The sequence below is a fragment of the Nannobrachium achirus genome (assembly GCF_963921795.1).
Source record: "Nannobrachium achirus genome assembly, chromosome: 24".
Lineage (NCBI taxonomy): Eukaryota > Metazoa > Chordata > Actinopteri > Myctophiformes > Myctophidae > Nannobrachium > Nannobrachium achirus.
This window is the reverse complement of record NC_137831.1, coordinates 28,367,284-28,380,774: the sequence shown is the minus strand read 5'-3', so window position 1 is coordinate 28,380,774 and position 13,491 is coordinate 28,367,284. Positions and strand designations below refer to the sequence as shown.

The 13,491-nt window shown below is 44.0% G+C and overlaps 1 protein-coding gene across 1 annotated transcript in view; it reads right to left on the bottom strand.

The window, feature by feature from the left end:
* LOC308280196 (zinc finger protein GLI2-like) overlaps positions 1-13,491 on the bottom strand; it is a gene marked incomplete at both ends in the record, with an annotated part of 102,631 nt that overhangs the window by 35,281 nt on the left and 53,859 nt on the right. The window lies entirely within an intron of this gene.

The following is a 13,491-nucleotide window of genomic DNA, read 5'->3' as shown; positions in this document are numbered from 1 at the left end:
ACTGTGAGACGGAAGGATAAGGTTGAAAATGGGTGACGTGGTCCTTTTATAATAGATGGTAATACCGTAATAATGCTACTTATTGGTGCAGAACATTTCAGGCACAGTGAAATTCACGTTGCTTTGCAGTGTAAGAATGGGTTAATCCCAGATGGATAGGAATGCTGGTTCATGTCTGGAGCAATGGGGCGAGAGATTATCTAACGTATTGGAATTTAGTAGAGTAAAATCACAGTCAAATCCTACATGTAAGGGTCCATAAGGGATGCATATTTCTGTGTACTGAACATGCATCTTGCATCTCCGGGTTCCGACCTTGCGTCTCTTCCAGCACTTTGTTTGACCATTAATTCATAACTCCGCTCTTACTTTGACATCGTGGCTCCAGGAAGCAATTCATTCACACAGCACAGTTTAAGGTAACGCCACCAAAATGGCTGCAATAACAAACTCCCTAATTACACCCAGGCTCGTCTCCGCTCTTGTCTTGGCCTTGTCATCAAAGCAATTCTCCCCTCCATCCAAGAAAAACACACCAATTTATCCAACAAAAGGCTCCATTATCTCGCAGCCAGATTGCGAGACGAGACAACCCCCTATGTTTCAAGTGCTCCGAGACAGTGGCCGAATAATCGACTCCCTTATTGTTTTAAACTATTAACTATTACTGTTAAGCTCCGGTTGTAGGCATTGTCTTCCATCAGTGGTTCATCAGAGACAGTACACCCATGATAGAACCACAACGACTCTTGTAAATATGAATACAACATCATCACAATGATTCTTTTTTTCTGCAAAAGGCTTTGAGTAACATCATATTAATCCCATCCTCGTCTGCGTACATTACAATGAGACGGTACTCAGAAATAAGCCCTTTAACCCGTTAATATCTTAGGCCGGTTCTACAAAATGTAATCTAAATCCTAACAGTTTTCTGAAGAACGTACAGTATGTTGTTATGTCAGTGTTGCTCAAACTTTTTCATGTCAAGGACCGCCCCAAAATGATATGTGTTTGGCCGCCGACTCCACCGTTTTAATGGGTTAAATATGAATCGAAAGTGATTTAATTCTAAATTCATTTTCTCTTTTTTCACGTTCGTCGGCCTGCCTGGATCTCTTTGCTCCCAGCAAACGGCCGGCTCCGTCAAATATAAGAAGAGGGCACACTTTTAGAAGCAAGAGAAAGTGATTTTTTTCTCCTTTTTTATATTAACCACTTGAACCCTAGTGTCCATATTCGGAGAACTTTAGACAAAAATAGCAGATCTACAAGCCCACACATTAACATGAATCTAAAATACACTGACGATTGTGCCGTGTCAAACAATCAAACTGCTTCATCTCTCTCTCTCAACTAAGGGAGTCCTTGGCCTGAAAACGTTGAAGACCCCACAAAGTAATACAATATTCAAATGTTGGAAAAGAAGGAGGAGGAGGAGGAGGAGGAGGAAGTCCGCCTGTGGACTTTTCTCATTTGTCTTGGCCACGGCGGCGCGGCTGTTCCGAGCGAACACAATGGCTGGTCCGCGGAGCGTGGCGCGGCTCTGGCGCCAGGGCAGTGGCCTGAGACCTGGGAGACCAGGCAGGGGTGCCGTTCTCATCTCGCTGGCCGTGCCGGCCTGATGCTGGGGGGGGCGGGGGGGAGAAGACCTTGATATTTATGCCTCAAACTAACCCCCAAAAGCAAATGCAAACTGGACCTCAGCGGATACATCCTGCGATGCATGCATGGCGGGGTCTTAACCCGTTTAAAATGCCTATCGATTAGTTGTCGCACTTTTCAAGATTTGTTTTCCAAAAACGATCTAAAAAAACAGCAGATTTAGATGTACATCTGCTGTTTTTCCAATGGCCAACGCTAATGACACTGATGCTTTCCCGGTTTTATCGGTTTAAATAAACTTCCAAGGCTGAATTCCCTCTTTTTTGACTGTGAACGTATCGTCATTGAAAACATATTCACTTGCTTTATGATTTATTAATGCATAGTATGGCTTTGAACTTGTATTGTTGGAGAAATGATCAGCAAATTTGGATTGTTTTTATTTCGGTTTAAGTTAGTTGAAAGTAGCACAGATCTGGTCTTATGGGTCTCTGGGTTTAAAGAGGATTTTTCCTTTTAAACAAAAGGAACCTTTCACTTTTTTTTCCTTTTCTTTTTTATACGATTTATCTCATTGCGATTCAAATATTTTCGGTTCCTATTCAATCTTCAACAACAACCGTTGTGGGTGCAAGGCACTTGACCCCTTAATGCTTTGATTTATACACTTTGTTTCTACGCTGGCGCCATGTGCGCCACGGAAAACAGCAGATCTACAAGCTCCTAGCACGTAGTGCCACAACGCGTTATGGACCATGTAGATCGGCCATTTCTCCGGGCTGCAGCTCGACCAACGTCTGGTAGCTACTGTACAATGCATCACTCGCGTACCTAATTAAGGCTGTACTAATCCGCCATGACGCCTTTCACACCGTCTGGTAGACATTACCTTATGCTCAGCTCCAGTACCTGTACTTAACCCATTTAGGCCTCGAATTATTGAATGCTTTAACCAGTGAAAAATAGCAGATATACAAGCTCACTGTGCCGCGCTGCAAGCTTGTAGATCTGCTATTTTTGAAAAAGTCGTGAAAAATTGTGTGCAAATCTTTGAACATAATGTATTTTCAAAGCGAACGTCTGTAACTCAAATTTTGCTTCTGGGTGGTCCCTGGAACTAAATATTTTGAGATGAGGGTCCGTGGCCAAATAAATATCATTTTGGGGGTCCTTCACATGAAAAGGTTTGAGAACCACTGACATAGTAGTCTCTCAAGAACGGACTAACTGAGCTCCAGTTAAGCGAAAAGGACCTTTTCTTTGACGATGGCTGGCCAGATTGCTGACATAGAAACATAGGGTTTTTCAAAAAAATATTAGAAGGATTCAAAAGACACTTTGAATCGGGTCAAAATTCAAATTTTCACGATTTTTCGAAAATAGCAGATCTACAAGCTCGCAGCGCGGCACTCGGTGCCGCGCTGTGAGCTTGTATATCTGCTATTTTTCAATAGTTAAAGCATAAAATAACGACACACAATGATGTGTACCCGTTCTAAACGGGTTAATATGTATACATTTGTTTTTAATGGCCCACGAATTGGAGCACTTTGCTCATATGCTATCAATAACAATAATGAGGTGTATGATTTTATTGCAGTTTTTTCTTTTCTTTTTTTTAAACACCTAGCCCAGGCTCCGTAGTTAAGCTCCATAATTATTTTACGAAACAAAGAAATGATTATTTGTTAAGTCTATTGTCCAAGAAGGATGGCTTCGGCCTTTGTTGCTCCCCGCTAATGGCTGCTTGTGATGTGCGATCTGTAGGGATTTAGGGTCCCCATGGTATAAAAGCCACCCTAGACACAAACACGTGTTGGATAAAATACACAAAATACAAAATGTATAATGTGAATAAATGTGGCTTCTACTATCACAGGCCGGCCGCCAAGGTGGAAAAGCCGTGATTCTGTGTGAAGGGCCCTCTGGTGGGCTGTGAGGATATCGCAAGTGGGCCCCCCAAATAATTGGCAAAATATTAACATTTTAAAGAAAAATCATATTTTCTATCAATTACACACCCCATGAAGCCTTGAATTCATGGACATTTGTTTGGTTTTGTCTCATTGCTGAGGCAATTCTGTCATGAAAACTGCCCTGAAAACTCACCTTTCAGGAGGCCAGAGAAGGAGGTAGTTATCACTTCTCGAGAAGTGAGCACCCCCACCCCCTTGTTTCCCCTATCCTGTACATAGTGTTTTTATAACTGCGATATTATTGAATGTTTTCTTTGCTTGCTATTTATTATGTCCATGAATTAAATTAAATCAAACTATTGGTGCAGCAATGCGACAAAATAACAAAAAAATAAATGAATAAAAAAATGTTTTGAGGTTGATATTGGACTCCGACCAGTATTCTCGGTGTATGTGTTCGGACATGCGCCCGCGCATGTCTGAAGGTGTCTCAACTCCTTTGTAGTGTGTGACAGTGTGTCCACGATATTTCAATTCCTTTGAGCATGATGCGTGTGTGTTTTGTGTGTGCGCGCGCGTGTGTCTAGGTGCGAGTTATGAGTATGCAATGCTTTCAGCCTGATGTCCCTGCCTCTGTCTAGCTGCCGGTGCTCTGTGTGTGTGTGTGTGTGTGTGTGTGTGTGTGTGTGTGTGTGTGTGTGTGTGTGTGTGTGTGTGTGTGTGTGTGTGTGTGTGTGTGTGTGTGTGTGTGTGTGTGTGTGTGTGTGTGTGTGTGTGACACCAGAGATGAATTACGCGGTGACAGTGGATCCCCGTCCTGTCTGCGGCCCTGGGCTCAGGGAGAGAGAGGGAGAGCTCTGTGATTTAGATGAATAACTCCGTCCGCCGCGCGGCCCAGAACAAACTCCTCCCCCCTCCCGCCGTAGGCTTCGCCAGCAGGACCGCTACACATGATACGGATGTCTCAAACTTAACAGGCATCGTCCCGTACCCCCCCCACAACTCACTCTCTCTCTCTCTCTCTCTCTCTCTCTCTCTCTCTCTCTCTCTCCCCCATGCACAACTGTATGCAGAGGAAGCGATGACCTACATACTGTACAAACAAACATATTACGCCGCTTCCTCGCAACACTGCAAAGAAGGAAAAAAAAAACAATGTCCGTCTTCTGAAAGTCCCTTAATCTTGTGATCTCGTATTCATAAAGTGTTCTTTAATATTGGGGATGATAGCGACGCGACAGACATAATTGAGCGTTGCTCTCGATACCGCGGCCGCTCGTGTCAAGCGCGTGCTGGTGATAACTCATAAAGCGACCGTATACCTTGGAATAATTTTGTAGCGCTGATCGCATTTTGAAGGGGGGAAAAAACATTGACGTGTATTCATCAAAACAAGTTAAAGTATCCTACTGGAGTGTTTTTTTCCCCCATCATTTTCTTCCCTTCTTTTTTTGGGGGGGAGTGTGTCAGAGATGGTGAGGCACACAGGAAAGAGGGTTTGCGCTGGGATTCATTCCCATGCCAGCACAGATATACTATGTGGCAGTGGCGTCAGTTCAGCAAAAGCTATGGTATGGCAAGGGAGTCCTCAGGTTTTTTCCCCGGGTTTCTACGGTTGCTGGGGCTGGATATGGCAGCCTGGAACGGTTGTTCAGCTAAACTTGGCATGTTAGTAAACGTGCCACAATTAATAATAATGCATTGCACCTGTGCAGCTGACCTGCGAAACCTGGCAATATACCATTTTGTCAAGATGGGGAGAATACAAGTGTGGAGAATATAATTATTATACCTTGTTAAAATGACCATTTTGTAAAACTTTGCATTTGTAGTTATTTTACTGTAATTTAACAACATAATAACCAGATAGACAAAGAGACATTCATGGATTTAAAGTAACTTTTATTTTCCCCCCTGGACCCAGGGTATGGCAGCTGTGTATACCCCTGCCATACCCAATTGACGCCCCTGCTACGTGGTTTTTAATTGTTAGCTTTCTTAACCACTACATCATCTCTGGGCAGTGTCTTGATCATCCCCCTCCCTCCCACCCGCCCTCTTTTTGAAAACTCTGCCGGTGCAAAGTAAACGCTAAAGTAAACCATTGTTGCATTGTCTGTGTCTCTTGCGCCGTCCCTCCGGGGCGGCTGGCACTTTAAGGCTTAAAGAAGAAGGCCGCTCGACAGAGCGTCTCATTGACAGCTGCTTAAACAAACACGGGAGAGAAAGGTAATGGCGCTGCAGAGAAGCGAGCCGCCGAGGGTTTGAAGTACGAAGCCTGAGTTACAGTATACTTCAATGATGAGCCATGAGCTTATAGATCTGCTATTTTCCGACACACAACATGGATGCAATGCTGAGTATAAATTGACCTTAATAAAGATTGATAGGTACGACATCAGGGGCTAGATCCGGTAGTTCTGGCAGTGGTGGATTCTTTACTTAAGTATGTAAAAGTAGCAATAACGGGGCGCCTGCTGGACTACTGGTCCACAGTGGTCCAGGTGCATACCACTTAGGCATTGCCACATAGGCATGGATGCCTGGCGGCGTCGCCGGTTCGATTCCCGATCCGGATGACCTTTTCCGCATGTCGTTCCCCATCTCTCCCCCATTTCATGTCAGTCTACTGTCCTATCCAATAAAAGCCCAAAAACAAATCTTAAAAGAAAAAAAAAAAAGTAGCAATAACGTAATTGCTACAAATAATCTGGCCTGCATTCAATGTGTTGTGAACTTGTAGATAAGCTATTTTCGAGTAACCAAGGTATACAATTCAGAGCAAGTGGTTATTGAATGTTTTGTAATAATAATATAAATCTGCAACCTGACTCGTAAAGTACAATATTTGCCTACGGAGATGCAGCGCAGTAGTAGTACAACGTATAGAAAAATGGATATGCTGTACCCAAAGTAAAGTAAAAAGTTAGTTAACATCACTGAGTTCTGGTCTGCAACAAGACAGCTGAAGAAGCTCAACACGTCTTTGACAGCACAGACTCTCTTCTCTTACAGTCTGCAGCCAAGCTAAACAGAACGGCTTCAGACTTGGCCTGTTTTGAAGCATCCGTGCATTGGGTTGTTATCAGATGTTATTGTATCGTGGGGGAAAGTGATCGCTCACGGATGTTTCACGATACAAGATGTGACGGTAATTCTTAAAAGGACATTGAATTTGCCTCATCATCAAGGACATCCCTCTAGATGTTTTTGGCTAAAGTTCTCCTAATATGGACGCTAGGGTTCAAGTGGTTAATATATAAAAGGAGAAAACTCACTTTCACTCCGGTTAAAAAAAAAGCATACCATAAAAATAGTTTTACATAAAAGAAAACTCATATTATCATTAAAATCTTAAAGCCTCTATCAAGGTGAAGAGCTATCACCTAGGCTTTGTTCTACATTATTAGGTGATAACCTGAAAACTACACCGCGGTGAGGTGATAGCTCTTCACCTTGGACTATGATAGAGGCTTTAATGTTCTCCCAAATATTTGGGGGCCCATATGCAATATCCACATGGCCCACCTGTTGAGAATCACTGGTTCAAAATGAACATAATATGTTATGTCAGCATATCAATTCACAGAATATTCTCATACCGTACACAACTACAGTGTAGACACTTTCTGTCTGAATAATTTAGTCAATATTGGCTACACATCATCCTGCGGAACGGTTATATATAAGTCATGGATATTAGGATTTTGATTGAAAATCTATCTTTTTCTCTTCGGCTAGACTTCTTCAAATCGATCCGCACTTAAAAATGCATTAAAGGGGCAGTGATAGCCATGACTGGCTGCACAGTGATGTTAAGTGTGTGGGGCTGGCTGTCTCTAGCAAGTTTCTAGTCTCTGCAAGTAGATTTGTAATACTATTGAAACTGACTGAGCCTGATTTTGAGATTTTGAGGTGGAATGCATGGGTTTGCTCAGGAAACTCTCAGAATTTGCCCTTTCATGACTTTTCCTTAACATACAAGCCAAGTCTTGTTTTTTTCTACCATTTGAGATGTTTTGTAAATATGAAATCAATATTTTTGAGTGTTTCCTGAGCAATCTAATTCCATTTATTAATCTCAAAAAAGGTAAAAAATGACCTGTTCAGTCATGCGTGTGTTAAACTCAATATACTTCACTGAACGGAGTCTCCCAGGGCTCTGTACTTGGTCCACTTATTTTCCCCTCCATACAAAGCAAACTGCAATCGCATGTGACTAGATAACATCTTTTGAGTTTTGTGACGTTGTCCTTCTCTTTCTCCGTCTCTCTCTCTCCCACCTGTCACAACTCACTCGCTGCTATGTGGAGCATCTCGTCTTGCTTTTCTATCCCAGCTCTACGACCATAAGCCCCAGTTTGCTATGACAAGTGGCCCTCGTGTCCTGCAGGACAGATCTTGGTGTCAGAAGCGAGATTCCACGTCGACGAGCCTTTACATTACAGTTTTTACACACATCCTCTGTGCCACACTCCATCTTACGAGTGAGCCTCCTCGCACGCACGCGCGCGCACACGCTCCTTCTGCAGCGACTGGGGAGAGGAAAGCGGCTGCAAACTTTCCTCCTTGCCTTCTTCCTTCCGCTGTCATTTCCCGGGGAAGAAAAAACGTCTTCGCCCTCCGTACAGTGGGGAAGAAGGAAGACACCCCCCCCACCCCTCCCCCACACACACACACACCCTCCCGCCTTTCTACTGTGGCGTCTGCCTCGTTTTTTTTTTTTTTCTTTTTACATTTTTATGACAGCCCCTGACAAAATAAGCAGCCCTCCCCTCTCTCTCTCATTACGCTTATATGCAAACAATGATGAAGGGGGACGGCGGCGGCGTGTCATGTTAGACAATCAAGGAACGGGACCTCTGACACGCCGCCCGCGGGCGCATAACGGAGTGCCGCCGCCAGCACGACAAATGACACCGCACTTAAGCCGCTTAGGCCTAGGCCTATCGAACGCTTTAACCATTGAAAAATAGCAGAGAGCTCGTAAATCTGCAATTTTTTGAAAAAGTCATGAAAATGTGTGCAAATCTTTGAATATTGTGTGTTTTTGAAGCGAAAGTTTATAACTCAAATTTTGCTTCTGGTGGGGTCCCTGGAACTAAATATTTTGAGATGGGGGGGTCCGTGGCCAAATACATATCATTTTGGGGGTCCTTACACATGAAAAAGTTTGAGAACCACGTCTCATAGAAACATAGGTTTTTCAAAAAAAAAAAAAAAAAAAAAAACCTTGAAGGATTCAAAAGACACTTATAGAATCGGGTCAAAATCTGGTCAAAATTCAAATTTTCACATTTCTTTCAAAAATAGCAGATCTACAAGCTCGCAGCGCGCCGTGAGCTTGTACATCTGCTGTTTTTCAATAGTTAAAGCGTCAAATAATGACACGCAACGATGCTTTCCCCGGTCTACATGGGTTAATTTGCTGCGCAATGTTCCCGTAATTAGGTGAATTTGGCGCAGGCATGGGGGAGCGACAGCCGGATCAGGGTCTTGATGAATTAGGGGTCCACTGTCAAGATCAAATCACATTAATCAAGGTGGCCCGAGTACGCAGACAGCAACACCCCCCCCCTCCTCTTGCTCTCCCCCGATCCCTCTCTCTCTCTCTCTCTCTCTCTCTCTCTCTCTCTCTCTCTCTCTCTCTCCTTCCCCCAGCCCCGGAGTGATAAATAGCCCCTGCTTCCGCCAGGCGCGAAGTATGCATCACCATCAAATCTCGTGAATTTAAATGTAAGAGTACTATTTGGAGAATTCTATTGACTTTTTTTCTCTCCCCCCCCCCCCCCTCTTGCTCTGTCCCCCGCCTAAAAAACCCCAACCCCCACCCGCTCCCGTCTCGTCGTCGACTTTACTTTGCGATAAAGTAACTTTATTGGCACGAAACCCCCCCCCACCCCCACCCCCGCTCGCTCCCCATCTTGTTCCAACTCAAAGTGTGCCATGGACTCGGGAAACAATAGTGTCCTGTTATCTATTCTGAGTTGGCACTCAGAGACTTAACTGCACTTTAAGCCGTTTAGGCCTAGAATTATTGAATGCTTTTAACTATTGAAAAATAGCAGATCTACAAGCTCACAGCGCGGCACCGAGTGCCGCGCTGCAAGCTTGTAGATCTGCTATTTTTCAATAGTTAGATCTGCTATTTTTGAAAAAGTCATAAAGATGTGTGCAAATCTTTGAATATATGTATTTTTAAAGCGAACGTTTGTAACTCAAATTTTGCTTCTGGGTGGTCCCTGGAACAAAATATTTTGAGATGGGGGTCCGTGGCCAAATACCTGTAATTTTGGGCGTCCTTTACATGAAAAGGTTTGAGAACCACTGACATAGTAGTCTCTCAAGAACAGACTAACTGAGCTCCGGTTAAGTGAAAGGGACCTTTTCTTTGACGATGGCTGGCCAGATTGCTGACATAGAAACATAAGGTTTTTTTTCAAATAAACCTTAGAAGCATTCAAAAGACACTTATAGAATCGGGTCAAAATTACAATTTTCACGTAAAAAAAAAAGAAGTGCAGATCTACAAGCTCGCAGCGCGGCACTCGGTGCCGCGCTGTGAGCTTGTATATCTGCTATTTTTCAATAGTTGAAGCGTAAAATAATGATACGCAACAATAATACATACTCGTTCTAAACGGGTTAATAGAATAGAATGCTTGCCAGCTGCACTCTATTGCGCTGTACAGTACGTTTCTTGTTCATATCGCATTGTTAAAGAAGACTGACTGCAGTGATCATTAACAGGCACTGCGTTCAGACTGTGAAAGGGTCCGTTTCCTAAATTATTTACCAGCAGCCACTGCTGAAAGCGTCGCGGGCCAAACTGCGTGTTTTAGACCAACTGGAGTTGATCGTTTAACTGCGCTTGGATCGACTCGTGAATGTTGTTTTTGTTCACGGCTGATTATTATTGTGTTCTTAACGATCCGGGTTGGCGTCACTTACTGGAGTGTTTCAGGCCCGATCATTCCGCTTTATATCTGTGTGTGTGTGTGTGTGTGTGTGTGTGTGTGTGTGTGTGTGTGTGTGTGTGTGTGTGTGTGTGTGTGTGTGTGTGTGTGTGTGTGTGTGTGTGTGTGTGTGTGTGTGTGTGTGTGTGTGTGTCCGTTGTTCTGTTTAATGCGGGGGTCTTCAAGGTTTTTCAGGCCAATTAAGGACCCCTCAGCTGAGAGAGAGAGATGAGGCAGGGACCCCCACTATTAACGACTTAAACCCTTAGTAAACTTGACCTTTGGCTTGGTACTGTGTCTGCTCTTTTTTCCCCTCAAAACCGCTTCGCCGGAAATAGCTGATGTACAAGCTCACAAAGCGCCTGCGATACGCTGTGATCTTGTACATCTGCTATATTGGGCTTAAAGGAGTAGTCATATTTTTTGTTTTTTGTCGCATTCCTAAGACAAAAATGTGATAACAATAAATTTACCCCCATCCGGAATCAATGGGGGTAAATTTACTCAAATCAAATTTTTGTCTTACTGTAGGAATGTGACAAAAACCAAAAAATATTATTGAACTCTAGTCTCCATGGCATGAGTAATCTAAAGAAAAAAAGTCATTTTGGGGGTGAACTACTCCTTTAACTCTCCCCACGCTTTGAACGTTCACGTTCGCCCCAATTCGCAAGACCTCTCCGCCAATACGGCGCTCGTTCGGTTCGTTCGTCTGATGACTGTAAGCTGATGAGGGGTCGCGCGGCCGTCTACTGTAAACACATTTTCCGCGGTGATGGTGTAAAAAATCCATTATGCGTTAACATCAACGGAGAACAATTCACTTCCTTGTTGATTTCTCTGGCTCTGAGGCGCTGTGGCCAGTGACTGGTCTTCTTCTTCAACACATAACAGGCAAATTCACATTCATTCTCGCATGACGCCGCCCTCTGCTGCCTGGCAGACCAAAGTGCACTATTGCACAACCCAAAAAAATAAAAATAAATAAATAAATGTCTGTCTGTCTATCTACTATAACGTCGCAAAGGTAAGCCGCTTTTTGATGGCACCAGACCCAATAAATAAATAAATAATCTGGCAGTAGGAGAGTTAATGTTCGCCCCTGGATAGGGTTGTGAGGGTTCAAGTGGTTAATGTTAAAAAATAAAAATATAAAAGATCACACAAATATGGCAGTGTTTCTGAGGACCCCTCTCTGGAGGACCCCTGGTTTAATGCATTGTATTCTCAGTACCCAGACCTCTCCAACCCCAAATTCCCCCCTCAGGTCAATAATTGCAACTGCATCTCATATTGAGCCACACAGTGCGCTTTGCAAGTTGGAACCGTGCCAGGGGTGTCTATTGGGTATGGCAGGGGTATGCAGCTGCCATACCCTGGGTCCAGGGGGGAAAATAAAAGTTACTTTTAAATATAAATCCATGAATGTCTCTGTCTATCTGTGCTGGTTATTATGTTGTTAAATTACAGCAAAATTTAATAAAATGGTAACTTTAACAAGGTATTATAATTATATTCTCCACACTTGTATTCTCCCCATCTTGACAAGATATTCCCAGGTTCCGTAGGTCAGCTGCACAGGTGCAATGTCATTATTGTTAATTGTGGTACGCTTACTAACGGGAGAGTGTTTTCTGCTGGTGTTTCAGTCTGAGTGTATCAAAGGGTGCGTTCGGAAATGCGCACCGGGTGTGTGCTCAGTGTAGTAAGTGCCTAAACCTAAACCTAACCCTAATCCTAACCCTAACCTCAGTAAAACTATGCCTAAACCCAACCCTAACCCTAACCCTAACCTCAGTAAAACTATGCCTAAAACTAACCCTAACCCTAACCCTAACCAGAATCGGTGCGCATTTCCGAACGCACCCTTTGATACATTCGAACTAAAACACCAGCGGAAAACACTCTCCCGTTTACTAACATGCCAAGTTTAGCTGCACAAACAACCGTTCCAGGCTGCCATATCCAGCCCAAGAAACCGTAGAAACGGGGGAAAAAAATTAAATGTACTTCTTAAAATAAATGTATCATGCCTGTTGCCATACCTTAGCTTTTTTCTGAACTGACGCCACTGAACCGCACGCAGCCTGCATGGGTGACCCCTGGACTGTATGGGGGGTGGGGGGGAGAGTTTAATTATGTCGGCCCGGCTAGCCGGAGGGCAACAAGGCCTGCACCGAACAGATTAGCTCCACTACAAGCCATTAATGAATATAAAGGAAGCGTCGGGTGGCTGAGGGGTTGGAGGGAAAAGGTTGTAAATGCGTGTCATTCGTGATGGATCCGGTACGCTGGATCGCGGCTAATAGAATGAGGGCTTCGGTTTGGCTCGCAGCCGCCGTAGATTGATGGCAGCCCAAAAAACGCACCGAACTGGCCCACATAGTAATCAAGGCAGAGGTGGTGGAGGGAACGCAGAGTCGCAGAGGGGAGATTTTTATTTTTATATATTTTTTTTACGGACATTGGGTTATTCACTTTTGGAGGCCGATCGGGTTTTTTCATCGGTTTTGGATGGCGAACTTGGCGAGCGCTCATCTCTCATTACCAGGGACGTGCAGAGAATGTTAGAGAGGCAGGGGCTGGAATTTCCAAAATGGCCTTTTGGTGGAAAGCACCGAATATAGCCGACCTCCGAGCTCACAACGCGTTGCGCTGCGACGTGTTGTGAGCTTGGAGGTCGGCTATTTTCGGTGAACCACTCTAAACTAAACATAACCAAGTCAATACTGGATATGTGACGTAACGGCATGGATTTCCACACAGAGAGGGCAATTCTTTCAACATAAGATGCTGCATTCAAGTTCAGGAGAGTTTGGACAAGGCAATTCTATTGAATGCTGCCTTCAGGTATGGCATGGAAAGAGGGCATTTGCAATTCTTTCACCATAGTAAAAATTGCATTTATGGTCTGAAGAGGGCAGTTTTTACAGACGGATATAAGGGAAGGGGCTCAAGCCCCCTTTGATGTCTATGTGTGCACGTGCCTGCTCATTACTGTCCATCCCCACTTG